Source organism: Canis aureus, chromosome 23, assembly GCF_053574225.1.
Source record: "Canis aureus isolate CA01 chromosome 23, VMU_Caureus_v.1.0, whole genome shotgun sequence".
Taxonomy (NCBI): Eukaryota; Metazoa; Chordata; class Mammalia; order Carnivora; family Canidae; genus Canis; species Canis aureus.
The window spans coordinates 49,565,379-49,584,486 of NC_135633.1; the positions used below are offsets into that span (position 1 = coordinate 49,565,379).

General features: G+C 37.0%; 1 protein-coding gene across 4 annotated transcripts in view; it reads left to right on the top strand.

Annotated features, from left to right (window-relative positions):
- CNTN5 (contactin 5) overlaps nucleotides 1-19,108 on the top strand; it is a 1,290,695-nt gene that overhangs the window by 319,718 nt on the left and 951,869 nt on the right. For all 4 annotated transcript variants that reach the window (XM_077867587.1, XM_077867588.1, XM_077867590.1 and 1 more), the window contains exon 2: nucleotides 15,929-16,066. The gene's annotated coding sequence lies outside the window, so the exon portion shown is untranslated. The remainder of the gene's footprint in view (nucleotides 1-15,928; nucleotides 16,067-19,108) is intronic.

Consider the following 19,108-nt stretch of genomic DNA (forward strand, 5'->3'; position numbering starts at 1 on the left):
AACCTGGTAAACAAGTTTGAGTTCCCTAAATGCAGCAAACAAAATCCTTAACCACATGATTCATCTCCATGATCATGACTATGACCATCCATGCTAGATTTAGTTCTGTTTTCCTCAGCTTAGATGTACCTACCTCCCTCTTGAAAGTCTTTCCCTGAATGTTCACCAATGGGCTGGGTGCTCTCCCTGTGACTCCATACCACCAGGCTGAACCCAATTATAGACTTAGCACACACTGTAATTGGCTGTTCATCAGTCTTGCTCTCTTGTATTTGCTAAGGGTGGGTCTTTATTTTGTTCACATTGAATTTCCAAGAATGAGAATGGTGAATAGCACATAATTATGTGTATTGAGTTACATAAATTTTTAAAGTATATGTGTATATACATACATATGACCTCAATAAACATATATATGTATACAATTAATGACCTCAATAATACATGTATATGCATTTATTTTATATAAATGTATTTTATACATATAACTAGATGTATATACATGTATTTTTGAGGTCATTAGTTGCATGCACATGCATAAACATAAGCAAGAAAACTCATATCCAGCCATTTATCTGATTTGCAGTTTGAACTGTCATTCTGACTAAAGCATGAAAAAACATTTTAACATGAGAACATGAGCCAATAGTGGAGTAAAAGGAGACTAATTCAATGGCAAATGCCAAAAATATTCTCAGTTAAACAAGTGTGGTCATGGAAATGGAGAATACAAAGATCTGAAACATACATAGGGATCAAATAAGCATGATATGGTAAGTAACTGAATTCATGGATGGGAAAGAATGAGATATCAGAGATGGTTTTAAGATCTACTACTTTCACAACAGGAATCGTTACTTGAGATAAAGAACTCAAGGAGATGAAGTGGTTATTGTTACTGTTGTTGGGAGAGTTGATGAGCTAAGCCAATGTAGTTCCTAGCCACAATTTTAGACTTACTATTTTTGTCATAATTTTAAAAAATCCGAGAGAAAACAGGTTGTAAATTTAGAATTTGTTTGTGCACATGGTGGTATACTGATGTCATTATTTACATATGAAGAGAGTATAGAGATTAAAGAAGTCCAGGATCAACTTTTGATGAATCCCACACTTAAAAGCTTGATAGAAGAATATGATCATGCTAGGGTTCAAGAAAAGAAAATGGAGTACTGAGAATGAAAGTAGGTGTCAATGGGAAAAGGAATTAAAATGTAGACAGTAAGTATAGATATCTCTTTTGAGGTTGTGTTGCATGGGAGTGAATAAAACAAAAATTAGAGGAGGATGTGAGGTGAAGAAAGTGTGATTCTTAGATTTATGTGTCAACTTGACTGGGCCACAGGATGCCCAGACATTGGATCATTCTGGGTGTGTCTTGTGAGGGTATTTCTGCATGTAATTAACACTTGAATCCATAGGCAAAGTAACATGGATTGCCTTTCCTTATGTGAGTGAATCCTATCTATCCAACCAATTAAATGTCTGAATAGAACAAAAAGACTAACATTCTAGTGAGTAAGAGCAGATTTCCCTTGCCTTCAAGTTCAAACATCAATTTTTTTTCCAGTCTTCAGACTTGAAATGAAACATGGGCTCTTCTTCCGTTTGAGACCAAGGCCTGCCAGACTTCAGGCTATATAGCTATAACAATTGGCTTTCCTGGTTCTTAGGCCTTCAGCATTAGACTATACCACCAGCTCTCCTGCATCTCTAGGTTGCTGACTCCAAATGTTGCAACTTATCAGTCTCCATAATTACAGTTCCCATTAGCTTAATTCCGGGTAGTATATTTATATACATATAAAAAATAAATATAAATATAAATAAATCCTTATTAATTCTGGGAGGAGGCAAGATGGCAGAAGAGTAGGAGTCCTCAACTCATCTGGTCCCACAAACTTACCTAGATAACTTTCAAAACATCCTGAACACCCATGAATTCAACCTGAGATGTACAGAAAGAACAGCTGGAAGGCTACAGAGAGAAAAGCATTCACTTCTTTAAAGGTTGGAAGGTGAAGGAAAAAAAGTGGGGGAGGGGAGCTGGGCATGCTGGGCAAACCAGGCCTGAAAGCAGAGCTATGAAACGTCTGGCTCAAAAGCCCAGCCTCGGAAAGCCCGGACATGAAAGCCCAGCCTTGAACAAGTCTTCCCTGACTGAGAAGGTGCTCAGTAGGGAAATAAGGCAGAATCGCAGGAGGGGCAGTGAAGCCTCAACATTCCCAGAGACACAATAAGAGTAAGGGTGCCCAGGAGAAAGCTCACCAAAAACTGTGGCGGGATCTCAGTAAAGGGCTGGAATGCTGCAACCCTCCGGGGCATTTGGGAGAAGCCTGCTGGTTATGCAGGCCAGCACCAGAGCCCTCTTTACCCTAGATCCTGGCAACAGAGGGAAGTGGCTGTTCTCTGTTCCCTTTGGGAGAGGTGGACCTTGGGAGTGCAGGTCGAGCAGCTCAGGGCCCTCGATCTGAGGACATCACAGCAAAGATGGCTATCCCCCATTCCCATAGGGAGAAGTGGACCCTGGGAGGGCCCTGCACAGGAAAAATTCTGGGGGCCCTTCAATGTGTGCAGGTCAGTGCAACTTTGCCTGCCCCCAGGAGCATCTGGACCAGTGTGGACTGGGAGAATGTAGTTTGGCACTCATGGGGAGCTCTTGGCTCTGGAGCTAGACATCTGGCCTCTCTCTCTCTTTTTTTTTCCTCTTCTTTTCACCTTAAACCTGGGAGAAGTGGAGCCTCTAGGGAACAAAGGCCTCACAGAATAAACAGCTCATACTGAGCCCGGCACCTGGCAGGGGTGGGGCATCTCTACCCAGGCACACACACCTGAGAATCAGCACAGCAGACCTAACCAATGAGGTAAAGGATCTATACCCTAAAGACTACAAAACATTTCTGAAAAATATTGAGGAAGACACAGGAGATAGAAAATATTCCATGCTCATGGATTGGAAGAATAAATACTGTGAAAATGTCTAGGGTACCCAGGGTAATGTACATGTTCAACGCAATACCTATCAAATACGATGGACTTTCTTCAGAGAGTTGGAACAAATAATCTTAAGATTTGTATGGAATCAGAAAAGATCCTGAATATGGGCAGCCCGGGTGGCTCAGTGGTTTAGCACCTGCCTTCAGCCTGGGGCATGATCCTGGAGACCCGGGATCGAGTCCCACGTCGGGCTCCCTGCATGGAGCCTGCTTGTCCCTCTGCCTGTGTCTCTGCCTCTCTTTCTCTCTGTGTCTCTCATTAATAAATAAATAAAATATTTTTTTAAAAAAAGGATCCTGAATAGACAAAGGAATACTGAAAAAGAAAAAAAACAGAGCCGGGGGCATCATAATGCCAGATTTCAAGCTGTACTACAAAGCTGTGATCATCAGGACAGTGTGGTACTGGTACAAAAATAGACACAGAGATCAATGGAACAGAATAGGGAACCCAGAAATGGGCCCTCAAGTCTATGGTAAAGTGATATTCAACAAAGCAGGAAAAAAATTCCACTTGAAAAATGACAGTCTCTCCAATAAACGGTGCTGGGAAAATTGGACAGCCACGTGTAGAAGAATGGAACTAGACCATTTTCTCACACCAAATATAAAGATAAACTAAAAATGGGTGTAAGATCTAAATGTGAGATTGGAATCCATCAAAATCCTAGAGGAGAACCCCAACAACACCCTTTTTGAACTTGGCCACAGAAACTTCTTGCAAAATACATCTGTGAAGGCAAAAAAAAAAAAAAAAAAGCAAAAATAAACTATTGAGACATCATCATGTTAAAAAGCTTCTGCACCTGAAGGAAACAACAAAACTAAAAGACAACCTGCAGAATGGGAAAAGATACTTGCAAATGAAGTATCAGATAAAGGGCTAGTATCCAAGATCTGTAAAGAATTTATCAACCTCAACTCCCAAGAAACGATCCACTCATGAAATGGGCAGAAGAGAAGAATAGACATTTCTCCAAAGAAGATATACACACAGCCAACAAGCACATGAGAAAATGCTCCATATTCCTTGCCATCAGGGAAATACAAATCAAAACCACTGAGATATCATCTCACACCAGTGAGAATGATGACAATTAACAAGACAGGAAACAACAAATGTTGAAGAGCATGTGGAGAAAGGGGAACCCTCTTGCACTGTTGGTGGGAATGTGAACTGGTGCAGCGACTCTGGAAACTGTGTGGAGGTTCCTCAAAGAGTGAAAAATAGACCTGCCCTACGACCCAGCAATTGCACTGCTGGGGATTTACCCCAAAGATACAGATGCAGTGAAACGGCAGAATACCTGCACCCCAATGTTTATAACAGCAATGTCCACTGTAGCCAAACTGTGGAAGGAGCCTCGGTGTCCATCGAAAGAGGAATGGATAAAGAAGATGTGGTCTATGTATACAATGGAATATTCCTCAGCCATCAGAAAGGACGAATACCCACCATTTGCTTCGACATGGGTGGAGCTAGAAGATATTATGCTGAGTGAAATCAGTCATTTGGAGAAAAGACAATCATCATATGGTTTCACTCCTATGGGGAATATAAGATATAGTGAAAGGAATTATTAGGGAAAAGAGGGGAACTGAGTGGAAAAAATTAGAAAGAGTGACAAACCATGAGAGACTCCTAATTCTGGGAAACGAACAAAGGGTTGTGGAAGGTGAGGTGGGCTGTGGTTTGGGGTAACAGGCACTGAGGTGGTCACTTGACGGGATGAGCACTAAGCGTTATACTGTATGTTGGCAAATTGAATTTTAAAAAGAATAATGAAAAAAATAAAATAAAGTTAACCCCCCCCCAAGAGTAAGAAAAAAAAGTTCTGTTTCTCTGGAGAACACTAATACAGAGTGTTCAAATATTTGTATATATTAATATTAATAATTATATTACATATATATTTTTAAGATGGAGGAGACACAAGTATTTAAATACTATTAGGAATAATCCTGTTGAGTCTCTGGGTAGTAAGGTATGTGATCAATTGAGGAATTCCATGTCCCTTTGTCCACTGAGGTACCTCTTTTGTTGTTAAGTGTGGCCATTGGTCCTATGCAATGTTATGCAAGGTCTGTGTCACGGCTATAACATTTGGTAACTTCTTTGAGAGTGGTGCTGACTGAAGACCTGAGGGCAAGAAAGAAACCCATACCTAAAGTATATGTTAATCCTAGTCAGGGAGAATCCCTTCCCCTTCTAGATTGGAAGGATACCAACATATTTAACTTGCTACCAACAAACTGATTAAAGTTCTCATGGAATAGGGGCACTTGGATGGCTCAGTGGTTGAGCATCTCCCTTTGGCTCAGGTCATGATCCCAGGGTCCTGGGATTGAGTCCCACATCAGGCTCCCTACAAGGAGTCTGCTACTCCCTCTGCCTGTGTCTCTGCCTTTCTTTGTGTGTCTCTAATGAACAAATAAAATCTTAAAAAAAAAAAAAAAAAAAAAAAGAAGTCCTCATGGAATAGGGTCAAATTAGTGGCAGTGCATGGGCTTAACATAGTTAGAATATTCTGTAATGGTAGTAGTTGGATCAGCTTTATTAAGTGTGTGCTCATGTTGCTGGGCCAACACCTAACCTCTGTCTTTGGTAAGGTTGCCACTCTGTCTAGAGGCCACGCGCTAATACTTGATTGGCTGACAACAGGGACTGGCTTTAGTTAGTTGGCCAAGCCATTCTGTGTGTTTGTTTGTGTGTTTGTTTATAATGCTTGTATTTGTTTTTTAATGTATCTTTCTTAGTAGATGATAGAGTGCCCACCCCATATATAAACATACCTTAACACAATACCACAGACTGGTGGCTTAAATAACAGAAATAGATTTTCTCACAATTTTGGAAGCTATAAGGTCAACACCAAGGTATTGCTAGGTTTCATTTCTTCTAAATCTCTCTCCTTAGCTTGCAGATGATCACCTACTCTCTATGCCTGCGCATAGTTATCACTCTGTCTATAAATGTTTCTGGTTCAAATTTCCTCTTCTTTATTTTGCTATATTAATTCATAATTAAAGTGGAAAAATAGTAATTTGTGATATTTATTAAATGCTCAATACAGGTAATGCACATGGGTAAGTTTATGTGCGTTATTTTGTTTAATTTTCTCATCAATTTCATGAAATAGGAAACAAAAATGATGTGCAATGTCTTCACTAGGAAATAATGACAAAAATGGGGACACAGAATTCTGACTCTTAAATAATTCTTCTTAATGAAAGTCCAAACTGAAAGAAAACAGAACTCTTTACGTCCTTAAGTAAGCTTTTGCTGTTTACTCAGGTAACTATCACTCTGCCAGAATTTACAACTTCAGGAAAAAAATGAGTTTCCTTTTTCTTTTTTTAAATTCTGTGCTCTAAAGGATAGAGTAGAAATGATAATTGCCACATGTTAAGAAAGAAGGAAGGGAGAAAGAAGGAAGGAAAAAATGGAATAGGAGGAAAGGAAGGCAGGAGAAACAGAGGTAAAAAAAAAGTGAGAAAAAGAAACCTCTGCTCATTCCTCACAAAAATAGACATTTTTACTTGTTAAAAGCACAATGATTTAAGTGAACTTAAAATATGTTTCCTCACATAGTATTGTACATGTAGTGTGAAATAGAAAAAAATAACTTTTACTGTTACTAAAAAAGTGATTTTGTGTGCTATTTAGAGATTTAGAATTTGTACTTGATGTCAGAAATGCAAGGCAGGATTAGATAAAATCACTGGTTGGCTCACAAAATTTTTGATATTTATTCCATGTCAATTCCAATGTCAATTTCTTATACTTCCAACTAATATAAAAAAGAACCATAAAGGGATGCCTGGTGGCTTAGCGGTTTGGTGCCTGCTTGGGTCCAGGGCATGGTCCTGGAGTCCCGGAATCGAAGCCCCACATCAGGCTCCCTGTGATGAGCCTGCTTCTCTCTCGGCCTGTGTCTCTGCCTCTCTCTCTCTCTCTTTCTCTCTCTCTCTCTTCTCTCTGTGTCTCATGAATAAATAAATAAAATCTTTAAAAAAAAACCATAAAGATCAATAATTTTTGATCATGAAGACTACAAGAAACTTAAATACTTTTTCTCAATCTAATCATGAAATGTACAGACAGGTTTCCTTTAACTCTTGGTATTATCTTAACATGGAATCTCAGCAAATGGCCTCCAGTTACTTTGAAGTCAGCAAACTAATGTTCCAGAACTTATATTCCAGTTTAGCTATTTAAAATAAAGTGTATTATATGTGGTAAGATTTGCTCTGGTTTTGATGTTGGCACATTCAAACCCATCAAAGAATACATGTAGGACAATACAAATGTTACTGAGTAAGGAATTTCATTGGAGCAATGAACTTAATTAGAAGTAAAAAGAACATGGATGGTCCCATATATGTAAATTCCTTCCAGGTAACCAAATAAGGTGCTCTTGTATAACTTTCAAACATATTTAAAATGTAAGTCATTTTTAAGATTTTAATGACCAATACATATTGCAAAGTCTTTAAATCAAGGGAATAATAAATATAATTTAATATTGTGAATGCTAAGATAGAATTATTATAAAAACCTTAAAAACCTGAAATATAGGTATAACTTCATGTGTTAACTGTTTTTTTTGTTTTGTTTTGTTTTGTTTTGTTTTGTTTTGTTTTTATTTAAGCTTTTTATAAAGCTCTTATTTAAATTCCAATTGGTTAACACACAGTGGAATATTGGTTTCAGGTGTAGAATTACTAAATTCAACACATGTACAACATCCAGTGCTCATCAATACTGGTGCCCTCCTTAATCTATCACCCATTTAACCCATTCCCCATCTACCTCCCTTCCACCAACCTAATTTTTTTCTTTAGTTAAGAGTCTGTGGGATCCCTGAGTGGTGCAGCGGTTTGGCGCCTGCCTTTGGCCCAGGGCACGATCCTGGAGACCCGGGATCGAATCCCACGTCGGGCTCCCGGTGCATGGAGCCTGCTTCTCCCTCTGCCTGTGTCTCTGCCTCTCTCTCTCTCTCTCTCTGTGACTATCATAAATAAATAAAAATTTAAAAAAAAAAGAGTCTGTTTCCTGGTTTGCCTCTCCCTGTCTCTCTTCCTCTCTTTTTAAATATGTTCATCTTTGTTTCTTAAATTCCATGTATGAGTGAAATCATACAGTATTTGTTTCTCTCCGACTTATTTTGCTTAATTCCCTAGTTCCATCCACATCATTGCAAAAGGCAGATTTCATTCTTTTTATGGCTGAGTAATATTCCCTTGTATGTATACCACATCTTCTTTATCCATTCATCAGTCCATGGACATTTTATAATGCTAATATAAATATTAGGGGGCATGTATGCCTTAGAAAAGCAGTATTTTGGGGATCCCTGGGTGGCTCAGCGGTTTCGCGCCTGCCTTTGGCCCAGGGAGCGATCCTGGAGACCCGGGATCAAGTCCCACGTCGGGCTCCCGGTGCGTGGAGCCTGCCTCATCCTCTGCCTGTGTCTCTGCCTCTCTCTCTAGGTCTATCATAAATAAATAAAAATAAATCTTAAAAAAAAAAAGAAAAGCAGTATTTTTGTATCACTTTGATAAATACCTAGTAGTGCTATTGCTGGATCATAGGCGAGTCCTATTTTTGACTTTTTAAGGAATCTTCATGCTGTTTTCCAGAATGACTGCACAAGTCTGCATTCCTACCAACGGTGCACGCAGATTCCTTTTTGTTCACATTCTTGCCAACACTTACTTTTTCTTGTGTTTTTGATTTTAGCCATTCTAACAGGGAGAAGGTAGTATCTCATCATCATTTTGATTTGCATTTCCCTGATGGTGAGTGGTATTTAACATCTTTTCATGTGTCTGTGGCCATCTGTAAGTCTTCTTTGGAAAATGTCTGCTCAGGGCTTCTGTTCATTTTTTAACTGGATTTTTTTTTGGGGGGGTTGAGTTTTATAAGTTTTTAAATATTTTTGATACAAACCCTATCAGATCTGGTATTTGCAAATATCTTCTCCCATTCCGTGGACTGACAATTAGTTTTGATGATTGTTTCCTTCACTGTGCAGAAGATTTTTATCTTGATGAAATCTCAGTGTTTCATTTTTGCTTTTGTTTCACTTGCCTCAGGAAACATATTTAGTAAAAAGTTCCTAATGGCCAATGTCAAAGAGGTTACTGTTTGAATTCTCTTCTAGGAGTTTTATTATTTCCTGTCTCACATTTATGTCTTTCATTTATTTTGAATTTATTTTTTTGTATGGTGTAAGGAGGTGGTCCAGTTTCATTTTTCTGCATGTTGCTGTCAAGATTTCCCAACAACACTTGTTGAAGAGACATTTTCCATTAGATATTCTTTTCTACTTTGTCAAAGATTAATTGCCTATATATTTATGAGTTTATTTCTGGGCTTTCTGTTTTGTTTTATTGATCTATGTGTCTATGTTTGTTCCAGTATTATGCTATCTTGATGACTGCAGCTTTGTGATATAACTTGAAGTCCAGAATTGTGATGCTTCATGCTTTTCTTTTCTTTTTCAAGGTAGCTTTGGCTATTCAAGCTGTTTAGTGCTTCCATAAATTTTAGAATTGTTGCCCTAGTTCTGTGAAAAATACTAGTGATATTTTGATAGGAATTTTAAATGTGTTGATTGCTTTGGGTAGTATAGATATTTTAGTAATATTTGTTCTTCCAGTCCATGAACATGGAAGATTTTTCCATTTCTTTATGTCATCTTTAATTGCTTTTAGCTGTGTTTTATAGTTTTAAGAGTAAAGGTCTTGTCATCTTTGTTTAGGTTATTCCTAGGTGTCTAATGGTTTTTTGGTGCAATTGTAAATGGGAATGATTCCTTGATTTCTTTTTGTGCTGCTTCATTATTGGTGAATGGAAATGCTGCAGATCTCTCTACATTGATTTATTTCTAACAACTTCATGAGCTCATTTATCAGTTCTAGCAATTTTTTGGTGGAGTCTTTGGGGTTTTCTATATGGAGAATCATATCATCTACAAATAGTGAAAATGTGACTTCTTCCTTGCCGATTTTATTTCTTTTTGCTATCTGATTGCTGAGGCTAGGACTTCAAGTACTATGTTGAACAACAGTGGTGAGAGTGGACATCCCTGTCGTGTTCCTGACCATAGAGAAAAAGCTCTCAGTTTTTTCCCATTAAGAATAATATTAGCTGTGAGTTTTTCATATACGGCCTTTGTGATTTTGAGGTATGTTTCCTCTATCCCTACTTTGTTGAGGGGTTCTTACCACAAATAAATGTTGTACTTTGTCAAATGCTTTATCTGCATCTACTTGTTGTGCCCAAGATCGCGAATCCGAGAAACCACCGAGGAGCCGACCCCGATGCAGACACACGAGGGAGGGTTGATTACAAGCTCGAGCCTGGGTCCAAGCGCACCCGACGCAGCGGAGCAGGGACTTGGACGCGAGCTAAGAGGCAGCAGCGTTATAGGGGCCCGAGGCCCATGGGATGCGCGGAAAGTCGCCCAGTCACGCTGGTCCTCTGAGCCGGTGTCGGTGAGGGTGGGCCCTGGGCTTGACTAGGGCGGGGCGGGGCCCTAAGGAAGAAGCAGGCGGCACAAGGCCAAGGCGGGGCAGCCCCAAATAGAGTCAGTCCTGCTCTGCTCCTCGGGGGGGGGGGGGGGGGGGGGGCTTTTGTTCAATTTCCTGGGTCCCACACTAGTGAGAGGATCATATGGTTCTTATCCTATTTTATTAATACGATGCATCATAAGGATTGATTTGCAAATATTGAACTACCTTTGTAGTCCAGGAATAAACCCCACTTGACCAGGTGAATGGTTCTTTTAATATACTTTGGGATTCAATTTGCTAGTATTTTGTTGAAATTTTCTGCATCCATGTTCATCAAGGATATTAGCCTGTAGTTTTCTTTTTTATTGGGGTCTTTGGTTTTGGAATCAGGGTAATGCTGACCTCACAGGATGAGTTTGAACATGTTCCTTCCATTTCTACCATTTCCATTTTTGGAATAGTTTGAGAAGAATAGGTATTTTTTTAAAGATTTTATTTATTCATGAAAGACACAGAAAGAGAGGTGAGACACAGGCAGAGAGAGGAGAAGCAGGCTCCATGTTAGGAGCCCGATGCGGACTCGATCCTGGGAATCAGGCCCTGAGCCAAGGGCAGATGCTCAACTGCTGAGTCACCCCAGGCATCCCTGAGAAGAATAGGTATTAACTCTTCTTTAAAATTTGTATAGAATTTGCCTGGGAAGCCATTTGGTCCTGGGCTTTTTGTTGTTGTTGTTGGGAGGTTTTTGATTATTGATTTGATTTCTTTGCTGGTTATCAATCTGTTTAAGTTCTCTACATCTTCCTGTTTTAATTTTAGTAGATTATATGTGGCTAGGAATTTATTTCTTCCAGGTTGTCCAATTTGTTGGCTATATTTTTTTGTGGTATTCTCTTATAATCCTTTGTATTCTCATATTATTATTTTTTCTTTTTCATTTGTGGCTTTTAAAAAAATTTTTAAAAGATTTTATCTATTTATTCATGAAAGACAGAGAGAGAGAGAGAGAGAGAGAGGCAGAGACACAGGCAGAGGGAGAAGTAGGCTCCATGCAGGGAGCCCGATGTGGGACTCTTGATAAGTCTGGTGAAGGGGTTATCAACTTAATTTTTTTTTTTTTTTCAAAGAATCAGCTTCTGATTTCATTGATAGGTTCTACTGTTTTGGTTTGGTTTTGCTTTGCTTTGTTTTGTTAGGTTTTTATATCATTTATTTCCGCTCCAATCTTTATGATTTCCCTTCTGCTGACTTTAGGCTTTATTTGTGTTCTTTCTCTAGCTCCTTCAGGTGTAATGTTAAGTTATTCATTTGAGATTGTTCTTACTTCCTGGGGTAGGCCTGTAATGCTATATGTTTCCCTCTTATGATTATTTTTGGTACATCCTAAAGGTTTTGGACCATTGTGTTTTCATTTTCATTTGCTTCCATATATTTTTTCATTCTTCTTTAGTTTCCTGAGTGATCCATTCATTCCTTAGTATCATTTTGTTTAACCTCCATATACTAGTAGTCTTTCCTTTTTTTTTTTTTTTTTTTTTCTTGTTGTTGACTTCAAGTTTCATAGCATTGTGGTCAGAAAAGATGCCTGATATGATCTTAGTCTTTGTACTTGTTGAGACCTGATTTGTGACCCAGTACGTGGTCTATTCTTAAGAATGTCCCACTGGCACTAGGAAATGATGTGTATTCTGCTGCTTTAGGATGAAATGTTCTGGGACACCTGGGTAGCTCAGCGGTTGAACATCTGCCTTTGGCTCAGGGCATGATCCTTGGGTCCTGGGATCAAGTCCCACATCAGGCTCCTTGCTGGGAGCCTGCTTCTCCCTGTCTGTGTCTCTGCCTCTGTGTGTGTGTGTGTGTGTGTGTGTGTGTGTGTGTGTGTGTCTATCATAAATAAATAAATAAAATCTTTAAAACAAAATAGGATGAAATATTCTGAATATTTTGGCCCAGGTTTGTCTATGTGGTCTGGTGTGTCATTCAAAGCCATCGTTTCCTTGTTAATTTTCTCTTTAGATTGATTCTCTGCCCATTGATTTAAATAGACTATTGAAGTCTTCATTAGTATATTCTTATCAATTAGTTACCTTAGGTTTGTTATTAATTGTTTTATATATGTGGATGCTCCCAAGTTGGGGGTGTAAATATTTATACTCGTTATACCTTCCTATTGGATAGTCCCCTTTAATATTATATAGTGTTCTTCTTCATCTCTTGTTACAGTATTTGTTTTAAAATCTAGTTTGGGGCATCCCAGGTGGCTCAGTGGTCTAGTGCCGCCTTCAGCCCAGGGCGTGATCCTGGAGACTCAGGATCGAGTCCCACATCGGGCTCCCTGCATGGAGGCTGCTTCTTCCTCTGCCTGTGTCTCTGCCTTTCTCTCTCTCTCTGTCTCTCATAAATAAATAAATAAATAAATAAATAAATAAATAAATAAATAAATAAAATCTAGTTTGTCTAATATAAATATTACTACTCTGGCTTTCTTTTGATGTCTATTTGTATGATAAATGTTTTTCCATCACATCATTTTCAATCCACAGTTGTCTTTAGATCTAAAATGAGTCTCTTGTAGGCAACATATAAATGCTTTTTGTTTTTGTCCATGCTGACACCCCATGTCTTTTGATTGGAGCATTTAAATAATTTACATTCAGAGTAATTATTGATAGATATGTATTTAGTACAATTAAAGTACTTGTTTTGTCATTGTTTCTGGAGATTTTTTTAAGATTTTATTTATTCATTCATGAGAGACACGGAGAGACAAAGGCAGAGACACATGCAAAGGGAGAAGCAGGCTCCATGCTGGGAGCCCAATGTGGGACTTGATCCTGGGACCCGGGGATCATGACCTGAGTCAAAGGCAAACAGTCAACCACTGAGCCACCCAGGCATCCCATTTCTGGAGATTTTCTATGTCCCTCTCTATTCTTTCTCACTCAATGAGTTCCCTTTAATATTGCTTGTAGGGTTAGTTTAGTGGTGAGGAACTCTTTTAGTTTTTGTTTTACTCAGAAAGTGTTTATCTCTCCTTCTATACTGAATAATAGCCCTGCTAGATAGAATTTTCTTGTGTAGATTTAGCATGTTAAATATTTCATGATGTTGTCTTTTAGCTTGGCAAGTTTCTGTGGAGATATCTACTGCTAACTTTGTGGGTATTTCCTTACAAGTTAGGCACTTCCTTTATGACACTGCTTTTGGTTTCTTTTTTTTTTTCTTTATCACTGTATTTTGCAAATTTAACTACAATATATCTTGGTATTGTCCTGCTTTTGTTCATTTTGATGGGAGTTCTCTGTGCCTCCTTGATGTCTGTTTACTTCCCAAGATGAGGGAAGTTTTCCATGATTATTTCCTCAAATAAACCTTCTTCCCTCTTTTTCTCTCTTCTTTTTCTAGGAGCCTATGATACAAATGTTATTATACTTGATGGAGTCACTGAGGTCCCTAAGTCTACTCTGTTGATCCATCATTCTTTCTCTCTTTTGTTCAGCTTCATTACTTTCCATAAGTCTGTCTTCTATATCATATATTCATTCCTCTTCTTCTAGTGATTATTACATCTGGTGAGTTTTGTATCTCAGATATTACATTTTTCATTTCATCCTGATTTTTTTTAGCACTTTTCTCCCTGTGATAAGGGTGCTCCTGATATCTTCCATGTTTTTCTCAAGCCTAGCATATAGCCTTATAATTGTTGCTTTAAATTCTACATCAGGCAGATTATTAATGTGTTTAAATTAGATCTCTGGCCATTATCTTTTCTTGTTCTTTCTTGTGGGATCAAGTACTCCAACTTGGCATTTGTCTAGTTATTTGTCTTCCCTGTGTTAGAAAATCCTATTATGTTTCCTATTCCTGTCAGTAATGTCTGATGAAGAAGAGGTCCTATTCTAATCCAGCCAAACCCATGAACCTCTAAAACTCCAGTTTTTGAGACCCACTGGTTACAGAAACTCACAAAAAAAATCACTTTGTCTTATTCTCCCAGTCAATGGCTTTGGGGGAGTATTCTCCTTTGCATATACCTGTGGAATCCTCTCTCTCTCTTACCCTTCTCTATAACCAAGGTTCTCTTCTCTCCACAGCACCTGTGATCCATTTCTCCTCCAAACCATGTCTTTGCACCCCCTACCTTCTTCAATAGTGGCTTTTTTCTCCCTCTAGTTGTGCAGTTTGTTCTATCAGTCTTTGAGTTGATTTCAAAGGTGTTCTTTGATAGTTATCTAGCTGTGTTTGAGGGGTGAGGCAAGCCTAGTATCCTCCTTCTATGCCACCATCTTAGCTCTACCAATCTATTTCAGCTTTACTGAATTACAATTAACATATAAAATTGTAAGATATATAAATGTACATTGTGATGATTTAATACTCAAATATATTGTGAAAGATTTCCCCCATCTAGTGAATTAACACATTCATCAACTATTTATTTATTTATTTATTTATTTAGAAAATATTTAATCTTACTATCTTAGCAAATTTCAGTTATACAATAGAGTGTTATCAAGTGCAGTCAATGTGTTTTACTTTAGATACTCAATTTTTTTTATCCTATAGCTAAAACTGTATACCCTTTCATCAGACTCTCTTTATATCACCCATCCTCCAGCCCTTAAAAATCACTTTTTGACTCTGTTTCTATTAACTTTGGATTTAGTTTGTTATTTTCCTGGTTCCTTGAAGTATAAAGTTAAGTTGGTTATTTAATATTTTCCTTAATGCTGGAGTATTTATTTATTTGCTATGCACTTCCCTCTTAGAATCGATTTTACTGCATCCCATAAATTTTAATATGTTACAGTTACATTTTCATTTATCTTAAGATATTTTTTGACTTTTCACTTGATTTCTTCTTTGATCCATTTGTTGTTCAGTAGCATGTTGCTTACTCTCCATGTATTTGTGAATTTTCCAGTTTTCATCTTGTAATTGATTTTGATTTCCATATCACTGTGGTTAGAAAAGATATGATTTGATATGATATGATTTCAATACTCTTAAAGTTACTGACTTATGTTGTTTAACCAATTCCTAGTCTTTAAAAAGTTTCATATATCAATAAGAAGAATATGGATTCTTCTAATGTTGGAAGGAATGTTCTATAAATATGTTAAGCCATATGCTCTGGTGTATAGTTTAAGTTCATTGCTTTATGATTGATGTCCTGTGTTTATTATGTGTTAAATGTTTTAAGCTATTGAAATCCATGAAAATTGGATTAAAGTGATATTCTTTTATGATTATTATAAAATATACATTATAGAGGGAAATTAAATCTGGAAAAGCAATGACTAATAAATGTCTAGTGTTTAAAATGTCATATGTATATGTTAATATGGTTAACCAATGTAACAGTATACAATAATTTCCTGTATAACTAAATAGAGCTTGTTTCTTAACAGGTGAACTTCAAGGATTGCTATTTAGCACCATTTAAGATCTACAAGCATCATTTTTGCATGACTACTGCAAAAGGATATCTTTACAGAACCCAGTTCTTTTTTGAAGTTTATAACTTGGACCCTGTTTTCAGAAAGCAGGTACAGTTCATTCTTTATTAATCTGCCTTTATAATCAAAAGGAATGTTGAAAGGAAAAATGCATAAAACATGTGGTATCATTTATGAAATTCCTTAACAGTAGCCCAATATGTTAAAGTTAATATCTTATGTTTTTAATAATAAATTTATATTTTACTGGTGTTCAATTTGCCAACATATAGAATAATACCCAGTGCTCATCCCGTCAACTGCCCCCCTCAGTGCTCGTCACCCATTCACCCCCATCCCCGCCCTCCTCCCCTTCCACCACCCCTAGTTCATTTCCCAGATTTAGGAGTCTACATGTTCTGTCTCCCTTTCTGATATTTCCTACCCCTTTTTTCTCCCTTCCCTTATATTCCCTTTCACTATTATTTATATTCCCCAAATGAATGAGAACATATAATGTTTGTCCTTCTCCGATTGACTCATTTCACTCAGCATAATACCCTCCAGTTCCATCCACATTGAAGCAAATGGTGGGTATTTGTCATTTCTAATGGCTGAGTAATATTCCATTGTATACATAGACCACATCTTCTTTATCCATTCATCTTTTGATGGATACCGAGGACCCCTCCCCCTTGGAGGCCTTTTGTTTCTTTATTTCTTTTTTCCCCGTCTTCTTACCTTGATAGAAGTGTGAACTCTTCTCACTGTAGCATTCCAGCTGTTCTCTCTTTAAATCTCAAGCCGAATTCGTAGATTTTCAGGATGATTTGAAGGTTATCTAGGTAATTTGTTGGGGACAGGTGACTTGGGGACCCTACTCTTCCACCATCTTGCCACTCCCCAAGTTAATATCTTATATACTCAAAATAAATGTTTTATCTTTAAATTGAAAAAAAAATAAAGACTTGATTCTATCAGTTAAACACACTCTACAAATATTCTAGAGATAATATTAATAAAAAATAGTAAAATATTTTGTGTTTATTAAATTTATAGTTTTATATGAGCATGACCAGAACATGAATATTGTGCTAAATTGTTGGAGACAAGAGAACACAACCCATCATCTGATGATGTACCCTCTTCTATTTCTTTCTCAACACATATAATATGCTAGTGGATGGATTTTGTTCCTTTTGATGGCTTGAGTCTATTTAACTTATACAAACAGGAAGTCATGGGCAGAATGAATCTGTCATCCCCGCTTTTGTAGGGAATTTTTTTTTGTAGGGATTTTTTTTAATGAAAATGATTATCACAGTGATTTGCCCAGCAGCTCCACATTCTTATATACTTATTAGGCAACCTAAATCATTAAATAGTAATTACATCTATTTGCATCTAGGCGTCATTTAAAAATAATACATTAAAATATTTTAGAATATATGATTGGATCCATGTTTAATATTTATGAGTAAGTAGACATTAACAGATCATCTCAGATTAAATCCACCATGTACTGCTTAACTATATTTATGATGTATTTTTAGATAATCAACCAAAGAGGTCAATTCATTTTTAAACAGAATTATTTATTTATGTTTTCTAATTATTTATAAAATATTGACAATATCATACTTAATTTCAAAGCTTCCGTATATCTATCCTCTAATTTGGTAGGTTAATTCAAGTTAATTGATTCAAAATATTGGAAAGTATTTTATTCAGTATCTTCAAGCTTAAAAATTGGAGTTAAAGAAGGAAAGTGACTAAATCTAAATTTGGGGGTAGTTCTGGAGGAGAATGTAAATCTCGGGAGTTTTGCCAGGACTTCCTACAAGTGAGGCCCAAATTCTGGAAGGTAATTGCAGAAAATTTTGCATATCAAGTACCTTTCTTTCATTCCATTAAATCATATCAGCTTGTCATTTTTATTGAATGCCCTTATTGAAAGCTCTTAAAATATGAGGTGTCCTTAAATTAATTTTGTGGGAAAAAAAAGCAACCATAAACTTAACAGTTTCTCAAAGACTAGGAAACAAGAAGAGAGAAAAGATAAAGTGGTTAGAAAGTCTCTGATAGTGAAACTTCAAACTATAGGAAAGAGTAATTTGCCATAAATTAGTACATTCTTACATTTTAATATTAGACAGTTTTCCCCAAAATTTTGCCACCATAGTTCCATTTGTTACAATAAGAATGTTCTCAGAGGGGGATCCCTGGGTGGCTCAGCAGTTTGGTGCCTGCCTTTGACCTAGGGCGTGATCCTGGAGTCCCAGAATCAAGTTCCACGTTGGGCTCCTTGCATGAAGCCTGCTTCTCCTTCTGCCTGTGTCTCTACCCCTCTCACTCTCTCTCTCTCTTTCTCTCTCTCTCTCTCTGTCTCTCATGAATAAATGAATAAAATCTTATAAAAAACGATCTCAGAATAGGTTACACATACAAAATGTCATGAAAATAATACAAAAAAAAATTAAAATAATAATGTGTTCTATTTACAAATTATATATACACATCTTGGAAGGTTTATAAAGCATTTTGTCTTTAACTCTTAATCACTAGAATATCTTAACAAATCAAAATCTATATTAACTTTTCACTTTTATGATATCATGAGTACCATAGATAAATTATATGTAGACACTTTAATTAGATTTTGTAATATTAGAAACCATTTATTTATAGTGCTTGTAACTTTTTCAAAGAAAGACAACTGAACACAGCATAGCAGCTGTACAAGAGAATTTTGGATCTTATGTTCCCTTCCAGATGGATGATTGATATGTAATTTAGATTTATGGTAGACATATCAGCAGATGAAAATATAATGGTGTAAATGTCTTTGCCTCCTGTAAACCAGTGCAATCTATCAATTACCACCTGGATTGTATTAAATTGAAGTAACTCAACAAGACTAATTAATTTTTGAGAGGAGAGCTTTAGTCAAGCTATTAATAAATCCAAGTTTCAAGTTGAGGATATAGAGCTTATTAAACTATACAGGGAATGTATGGAAGCAGGTTTGGCATAGCACAGTTCACTCTTTTTAAGTCACTCTTGTTATTGCTCTGCCCAACTAATTGAAAAGCATATTGGTAGAATAGGAAGCATTTTGAAACTAATGAGACAGCCCGAGTACTCCAAAAAGAC